The 9,204-nt window shown below is 46.0% G+C and overlaps 1 pseudogene; it reads right to left on the bottom strand.

Moving 5' to 3' along the window:
- Window positions 1-273: 273 nt before the first annotated feature.
- On the bottom strand, window positions 274-5,704 carry LOC136482818 (RHOMBOID-like protein 2; annotated as a pseudogene).
- Between the last annotated feature and the right edge of the window lie 3,500 nt (window positions 5,705-9,204).

A 9,204-nucleotide genomic window follows, 5' to 3' on the forward strand; every position in this document is an offset into this window, starting at 1 on the left:
TGGGACCCACATTGCTTTTTACGTACCATAAACGGATCCATCCCTTTGGTTGGATTACGTGGCTAATCTACTTCCGTGCGACTATAGATGATGCTCTAACAAAAAAAAAATCTCAACGGCAATAAAATAATCTCAACAATCTGTTTTGGAAGTGTACGTTGTTCATCATCTCACTCTGACTCTGACAGTGAGTAAAAATGGAGCATCTATGATCTATCTATTCCTTCCTTTGTGTACAAAAGAATAGGGAACGAGAGGCATCCAGTTGACTAGCTAGGTGCAGAGCTGGTTGCAGAGGTCGTTGATCCTGTCCTGCGACGCGTCCGCGGCCGACGCGACGATGTACGTCTGGTTCCTGCCGCCGGCGCAGACGACGGTGAGCGTGTTCTCCTGCAGCGTCCCCGTGCACGTGGTCGGCGACGCGTCGCACCTCCACCTCTTGGTCGGCACGCAGCTGAGGTAGTGGCACCACGGGCAGTGCTCGTTCGCATTGTACCCTCTGAACAGCAGCACGGTGGCCACCGTGAACCCGACGACGAGCAGCACGGCGGCGGCCAGTCACAGAACGTACTGGTACGTCTTGTGCTTGCGCTTCACCGGAACCGGTACCGGAGGAGCTGCAGCCGCCGTTGGTTGCCCGCCAGGCTGCGCGGCAACTGCTGATACCCGTCCCTGCTCGGTGAGCCAGGCGAACTGCAGGCGGATGAAGAAGACGAAGCCGAGGAGGAAGCCCGAGATGAGGCCGCCGATGTGGGCGAAGTTGTCCACCCGGGGGAGGAGCCCCAGCGCCAGGTTCACCACGATCACCAGCAGCAGCGTTAGCAGCGCCGCCACCTGAACCAAGAATCGTAGCACAATGACTGCACTGTTTATTTATGAATGTAATTGCACAAATCTTTTGGAACAGAGGACGAAGATTAATCTGCTGATGAAGGTTGAAGGATAGGATAGCAGGGAAATATAATGCATGTACATGTGTACCTTGTTTGCGTAGAGTGACCAGTTTGTTATGAGTTCAGAGAGCATGGATCCAATGAGGCCGAACAGAGCACCCGAGGCGCCGACGGAGACATTGGACTGTATGAAGGAGCAGACATCAGGCTCCCGCCGAATCCAGAGATGAGGTAGACCAGACCGATCCTCACTGCACATTGCATTTGCATCATAGGCGTAAGTACTCGGACGAAATGAAAATCTGTTTACTTTTTTTTTCTCCTTTGCAGAACAGACACGAAACTCTTCCTGATTTTCTTCTAAAAGTTATCAATTTATCAGCATCATGGATGGACGATGGATAAGGGAGTTCCAAGTGTGACTGAATGGCACGCATCTGATGTGTTAATTAGTTTCAGCAAAGCTGGGATGAAGAATGGAGTAATTAATCCAAAGACAGTATGTATGGTGTGATCACTTACCAAACCCGAATTCTTGCTCGAGGCGTATGCCGATGATGACGAGGCAGAGCATGTTGATGAGCAGATGAACAACTCCGGCGTGGAGCCACATGCAGGTGATCAGACGCCATCCTTGGCGGCCATGGACGACCTTAGGCACGTCGAGAGCCCCCATCTTCACTAACCTGGCATTGAGATTGAGATTTTATATATATATATATATATATATATATATATATATATATATATATATATATATATATATATATATATATATATATATATATATATAGAACTACTATCCTGTAGCTGGCTACAGAATAACTTATTCTGTAGCCACTTTGAGTTATGATAATTACTATGTTAATTTACGAAATTATAGTAACTCCTTACTAAGTGGTTTAATATAACGTTATGGTAAATATCCCCATGTGTTATAGTAACTCAACTATCGTAAATATGTATTGACATTATAGTAAATTAGTATATAAAATTATAGTAAATGGAGGTGGCTACAAAATAACTTATTTTATAGCTGGCTACTGAATAGCCTCTCCCTATATATATATATATATATATATATATATATATATATATATATATATATATATAGAACTACTATCCTGTAGCTGGCTACAGAATAACTTATTCTGTAGCCACTTTGAGTTACGATAATTACTATGTTATTTTACGAGATTATAGTAACTCATTACTAAGTGGTTTAATATAACGTTATGGTAAATATCCCCATGTGTTATAGTAACCCAACTATCGTAAATATGTATTTATATTATGGTAAATTAGTATATAAAATTATAGTAAATGGAGGTGGCTACAGAATAACTTATTTTGTAGCCGGCTACTGAATAGCCTCTCCCTATATAGGGATATATATATATATATATATATATATATATATATATATATATATATATATATATATATATATATATATATATATATATATATAGACACACACACTGTTTTCAGTTTAGCCTCTGGTGAGTACTGTACCTCAACATACAGGTGGTATAACACAAGCAATGAAATATTTTTTCCAAGAAAAAAGGGGGATGAAGTGAAAGTGAAACTGTAATTTTTATTTGGAGAAGTGAGATGAGAAATGCCATATGTCATCATCCACCTACTCTTCTTTGACTTTGCAATATGTCTAGTATAATCTAAGTTCAAAGAAGTCTAACAAAGATATCAGCACGCGTACATAGAATAGAAAAATGGACAGGCACATTTGAATCCTCCTGCAGTTAGGTAGCGTTCACCAACTCCCAGCCGCATGGCACGAGGGAGGGAGTGGCAGGGTGCGTAGAATGGACCAAATCAGGCAGCCCATGAGCACGTTGTCAATCAAAGACTAAACTGTAGTAGTAATTAGTTAGACAATTGAACTGATACCGACTCCAAAGATTTTGTGGTCAGAGAGAGAGGGAGCTAGACACGCCATACATTTCACATTTTGGGTTGGTTGACAAATCAAGCCAGCCAGAGCAATTGCATTGCTTGCTTTGCGCAATGTCTTATGCTTCATCAGTAACTGTCTGTCAGTTTGAGAGGAGGACATCACCGTGGCCCAAAGTCAAATGACCAACTCAGTAAGGAAGGCTTTGCACACAACACAACCGAACAGGGGCATGCAATGCAATTTGACAGACTGAACTAACTCTGCTGAGTGCTTCTTGGGTGTGGGCCCATACGTACATGTACGGTTAGAAACGATAGGCAATATAAACGACGAAGAACAGCAGATCAAACACAGGGGACACGAGATTTTTAACGTGGAAAACCCTTCCAAGGAAGAAGGGAAAAACCACGGGCACCAGCCAGCAAATCTTCACTATATCAGGTAAGGTTACAAACGTCGGGGATTTACAACTTTTCTTATCCCAAGACGACGGCTTACAAGAAGTATATATAGAGATGGAAAACCCTAATAGGCGATGATCCGTACCGTGGGGGGCGGAGCCCCCCCCCCCCCCCCCGGCATCCCTGGGTGCAGTAGGGAAATATGATGGGCTAGCTTCAGACTCCGCTTCGCTTCGGTCCGTCAGAAGTTAGCCTCAATGGGAGTTTTCTTATTAAGTAGGATAGAAGGTGACCGGTTGATCAAGTAATAGGCGGTGTTAGCAGCCTCAGCCAAAAAACGCCTGTTCATACGAGCATTAAACAGCATGCAACGAGCCCTCGAGATGATGGTTCGATTCATGCGCTCAGCCACACCATTTTGCTGAAGAGTATAAGGGATGGTGTAGTGCCTGACAATGCCTTCTTCCCTGTAGTAATCATTAAAAGCATCCGAACAGAATTCACCGCCATTGTCAGTACGAAGCAATTTTACCTTCTTTTCAGTTTGCCTTTCTATCATAACTTTCCACTCTTTAAAAGCAACAAAAGTATCATCTTTATTTTTTAGAAAGTAAGGCCACACTTTTCTAAAGTAATCATCAATAATGGTAAGCATGTAGCGAGCACCACCATAAGAGGGCTTACGAGACGGCCCCCACAAATCAGCATGTATATAATCAAGTGTATCTTTGGTGGTATGAATAGATGCATTGAATTTTACCCTCTTGTGCTTACCAAAAACACAGTGCTCACAGAACTTCATCTTACCCACAATGCAGCCATCCAGTAGGTCTCTCTTGATCAATTCTGCCATACCAAGTTCACTCATATGCTCAAGACGCATATGCTAGAGATTAGTGGTTCATTATTAGAAACAGTAGCAGCAGTGGCGGAACCATGTAAAATACTTCCTCTAAGAACATATAACTTTGCAGAATTCATATCACCTATCATATGAATGAGAGAGCCTTTTGATACCTTACACACTCCACCTGAACCGGAGTGTTTATACCCCTCGGCATCAAGTATGCTGAGGGAGATGAGATTTTCGCTTCGCTTCGCTTCGGCCCAAGCCTCCTGGCGACGAGCCTCACTTCGCTTCGTCAAAAGTTAGCATTTATCTTGTACATAACTGAATTTGGATCACAACTCAACATGTACATTGTACTACAAGTCTACAAGTATATATCATCACGATGAATCTGTAGGATTTGCTGGTTGATGCTTCTGCTAGTAAATCAAATGGTTTGCAGTTGCCAAAACTCCTTTTGGAAAATTAATTAACAGGGGCGGGCGGCATGGTAGTTGCAGCCGGCCAGCACCAAGGAAAAGTATTTTTTTAAATTTACAGATACATCTATATTTTAGTTTACAGGGGCGGCATTGTAGTAGTAGAGTAAAGTTGTCATCTTTGACATTTCTAGAAGAGGTGAATATTAATGGTGCAAGCAAAGCAACCATTTTTCCCCATTGGAAGGAAAGAAGGAAGGAATGGTGATGGACTGTACGTACGTGGCGGAGGAGGGACCGAGGAGCGGGTTCTCGCGGAGCGGCTGGAAGGCGAAGCGGCCGAGGAACCCGGCGGGGCAGTTGGAGTTGTGGCTGGGGCAGTCGTTGACGTACATGGTGACGAGGAAGATGGCGACGCAGGCCACGGTGGCGGCCGAGACGAGCCACGGCGACCAGCGCCGGTAGTAGGGCCGCGCCCTGATCACCTGCTGCTGTTGGTGGCGGTGGCGGTAGTAGTGCGCGGGGGGCCTGGCGGCGGCGGCGCTGGTGTTACTGGTAGGCAAGGAGGAGGAGGCGCCCTGCTGCTGCTGCTGGTGGTCGTCGTGGGAGAAGGAGGACGGCCGCTCCACCAGCACCTGCACGGCCTCCTCATCGCCGCCGCCCGCGCGCTTCATGGGTGTTGGATGGATGGGCCGGCGGCACCGGCAGGCAGGCAGGCCGACCGGCGTTGGTGGATGGATGCGTTTGTTGTGAGTTCTGCGGATATGATTGATGTATGGTGGATGTGTTTGTCGTGTGGGATTGATGATTATTTGTTAGAGAAGACAAGAACAAGATGATTGATCGATGGGATGGGAATTGGCCGGCCGGCCGGCGTTGGAAAAGAGAAAAGGGGCGGCCGGGAGAGCGTGAGGAGGAAGGAGACGAATCACTCCGATGGATCTGTAGCCTGTAGCCTCTAGGAAGGAAGGAAGGAAGGAAGGCGTGTAGCAGAGGAAGCAGAGCTGGGCAGGTGAGCTAGACAGGCTGCACGAGCCACAAAGGAGAAGCAGCTTTCCTTCCTTCCTTCCTTCCTTGAGAGTTTGAGGCCTTGACAACGTACTCCGGTGGGTTTACTGCTTCTTCAATCCCGTGATTAACTGCTTCCTTGTTATACTCCTCTATTGTATTCCAAAAATATACAGCTGCTGCAACGCGTGATTGCCCAGGTAGTGTGTATATACATTTATTTATTTACAAGAAACCATACTCAAGGAAATGAGTTAATTAATAAAAGTGAATAAAAAAATGGAAAGGGCCACCTGCCAACTCGAGCTTACTCTGCAAATCGATGTCCATATAGTAGATGACCTGTATAGGGACCTGCAAGGAGAAATAAGTTACGCTGTACATTATATTTAAAAAAAACAATAAGGTACGCTGTACATAAAGAACAGTTTTTTCTTTTTTAGAACTAGATACATAAAGAACAATTTATATATGTAGTTGGTTAGCTTCCCATGTGCGTCTTTAGATATCCTCGGAGAACAATTTATTCTAACTACTACTTCCATCCTCGATAAATATCATAACAGATATGAGACACTATATGATCCTAGAATATTAGTCTTTTTAAGATATCTTCCCATGTGCGTCTTTAGATATCAGCGTCAATCCCGGCTTATGGGTTGGAGAGCATTTGGATGTTCAGAAATGACGACCTGTTTTCCGAGGATTGTACTAGGATGATCTTTCAGAAAGAATTCGCTTTGGTTATCCATCGACCAAAGAGCAAATACTTTATTGCATATTAGTCAATGAAATAGAGACTCAGTTGTAATTTAATTATTTGGTTTTCTTTGCTTTCTGGTTCCGCTTTGTAACTCAACTCTTGCTTTCATATATCATATGGAATAGAAGCATTAGGAGGACGGCAAACTCCTCCTGTGCAGCAGCAGCGAGCGGCGGAAGCTGCGACGGCGAGGCGGACCTGGAGCGATGGGAGGGCGAACCAGGCTCCATATATGGCGAGCGGAGGTTAGTGGAGACGGTTAGGCGGTAGCGGAGGAGGCGGGAGGCCGGCACCGGAGTGGCGCCAGCGAGCTGGGCTGGTGGACGCCGGGGCCGGCCACTGGCGGACTATGGCGGAGCACTTAGCAGCTCGACTCACCTGACGCTGTGGCCTGACCTGAACTAGCAGCTTTGCAAATTGCCGACTATTTTATGGAGCATGAAACAACGGGACCTAAATTAAATTTCTAGAGGTGATTGGTAATGTGATCTGTCTCCAAAAATAGATGCAAAACAAATAATCATAATATGTTCAAATGAAGTTGGATGAAGACGAATTTTACATGCATCAAAGTTGTACAACTCAAGAGATCTACGTTGCTTTGTAGTTTATGACCTTTTTATTCAAAATAGTTTAGACAGGGTCCCAAGTATTCGTTATTTTGAATTCTTAGATTAATTCAAATTTTTGATTTTTTTTCAGAACGAGCTTGGATGGACACCGGCCTTATATCAAAGTTACAGTGCTTAACGACATCGGAAGCTTTGTAGTTCAAGCTAGTTTCATTCGAAATCGTACCGTTTAGACACTGAAATTTTCAACACACAGATACGTAACAAATAATACAGTGGTAGGGTGCTCTCGTGAAGTAAGAGCCCATTAGTGAATACTATTTAATTTGCTTTACTTGAAGTTTCATTTTGTTATAAAAGTTCATAGTCACAAGTTGATTTGTGTGAAGATAAGATGTCGCCAAATCGGCTGTGGCGAGGAGGGTGTCTGCGCCGGCGCATGATAGTATTTATTTACATAAACCAAAGTAATACAACAGTCCTGGGAATAACTAGAATAGAGTAATTCAAATTAGAAGAAAGCACCAACATATAAAGTTAAAGGACTTCACTAAACGAAGCGTGCACACGCGGAGACTGAACCGCCCGCACGGCTGCACCCGCACGCCTATTCTTCTTCTTTCCCCCCCCCCCCCCCCCGCCGCCCCCCCCCCCCACCTTCTTCTCCCTCCCCAGTGCCTCCTTCCCTGCCGCCGGCCGCGTGAGGGTTCTGACTCCAGATTCGGTGACGACGCCTCCGCCTCCCCCACCTCCCACCGCTGCGCGGCCCGCCTCCCACAGCCGTGGCACGCTAGGGCTTCGCCCGAGCTCAGCAGCTGCGGCCTCGGCTGGGGAGCTCCGACGAAGCCCTAGCGTGCCCGCGGCGACCGCCTTGTTCCCCTCCCCCTCCCCCGCCCTCCCGCATGCGGCTATGGCAAACTCCGGCGAGCTCCACGGAAGTCCGGCCATGGCGCCCCCGCCCTGACTTGGCTCGGCCGCCGCTGCCGCCGCCAGCTCCCCTAAAACCGCCTGCTAGCCATACCCACCGGAGTTGGAGAAGAAGGGGCGGCGCAGCTCGCCAGAACCCTAGGCGCCGCCGGAGTTGGAGAAGGCACGGATGGGCGCGTGGCGTGGTGCGTGTGTGGGCAGCGCGGCCTCCGGCGGCGGCGCTTCTTCTCTAGAGAGTTGGTGCGGCGCTTCTTCTCCTGTGAGATGGTGCGGCGCGCGCGGGCACAGGCGAGGGAGAAGAGAGCGTCTGTGCGGCAGCCGGGAGCAAATCGAACGGTCGTTTGGGAGAATCGGACGGCCATCCAGGTGTGCGTGCCGAAGCTTCAATGCCAGAGCGATCGAAAACAAGCATTTCCCAAAGTTAAAATATATCCAACACAGGAAACGAATCACCGAGAAGAAAAATCCGGTTTCCAGTAGCAGGAAGAGGTAAAGGTACTACTAGGCTTACTCCACGTGTTCTGCCAGAAGTTATCCTATGATATATTTTAGATTTTGCAACAAGTGCATCAAAACAATAGAATCGGAAATGCTGTTTTCATGCAGATTATTTATATAAGCAATAATAAGGCACCAATAAATCTGATTATAAATAAGGCAACGTATCAGGTGCAAACCAACCAACCTGTGCAAACTTGAAAACTATCGATCAGGACCACTAGATGCTGATCCAATGGATGAGGTGAGATGTGGGATTTTTTTGCGCTTAAACCCCCCACCCGACGGCCTTTTTTTTTGTGCTTAAGCCCCCTCACCCCATCCATTGGATCAGCATCTAGTGGTCCTGATCGGTAGTTTCTAAGTTTGCATAGGTTGGTTGGTTTGCACCTGATATATTGCCAATAAGGCAATGACGCTACATAAATAAATCTCTCCTGTTTTGGAACTCTATGTTCTCTCGATCTCACTCTCACTCTCACTCTCACTCTGATAGTAAAAAAGACGACATCTATCGATATAATAGTAATAGTAATAGTAATAATTCCTTGACACACACAAAGAATAGCCAACGAATAATCTATGCATGTATGATATGATACACAACATATTCTTGTCCTGCGTCGCTTCTCGTTCTTGCTTTTGGCCTTGCAGATGAGGAAGGTTCAGCTTCAGCGTGTGCGTGTCCTGCTGCTGGATCGCCGGTGACGAAGTTGCTGCTGTTGCTCCTCCTCCACTGGATGTCAGTCAGTGGCCTAAGAGCGAGGAGCAGAGACGCCCAAGCAGCCGTGGAAAGCGACCTGTTAATTAATTATATATATAAATAAATCATCAAAGCTCGCCCAATAAAACTTCAAATAGGAGTGTGTGTGTATATATATATATAATATGCTAATAATCCGGTCAGACTCTGCTTTTCTGTTGTCAACAGCATGTATACATTTGGTCCAAT

Source organism: Miscanthus floridulus, chromosome 9 (assembly GCF_019320115.1).
Source record: "Miscanthus floridulus cultivar M001 chromosome 9, ASM1932011v1, whole genome shotgun sequence".
Lineage (NCBI taxonomy): Eukaryota > Viridiplantae > Streptophyta > Magnoliopsida > Poales > Poaceae > Miscanthus > Miscanthus floridulus.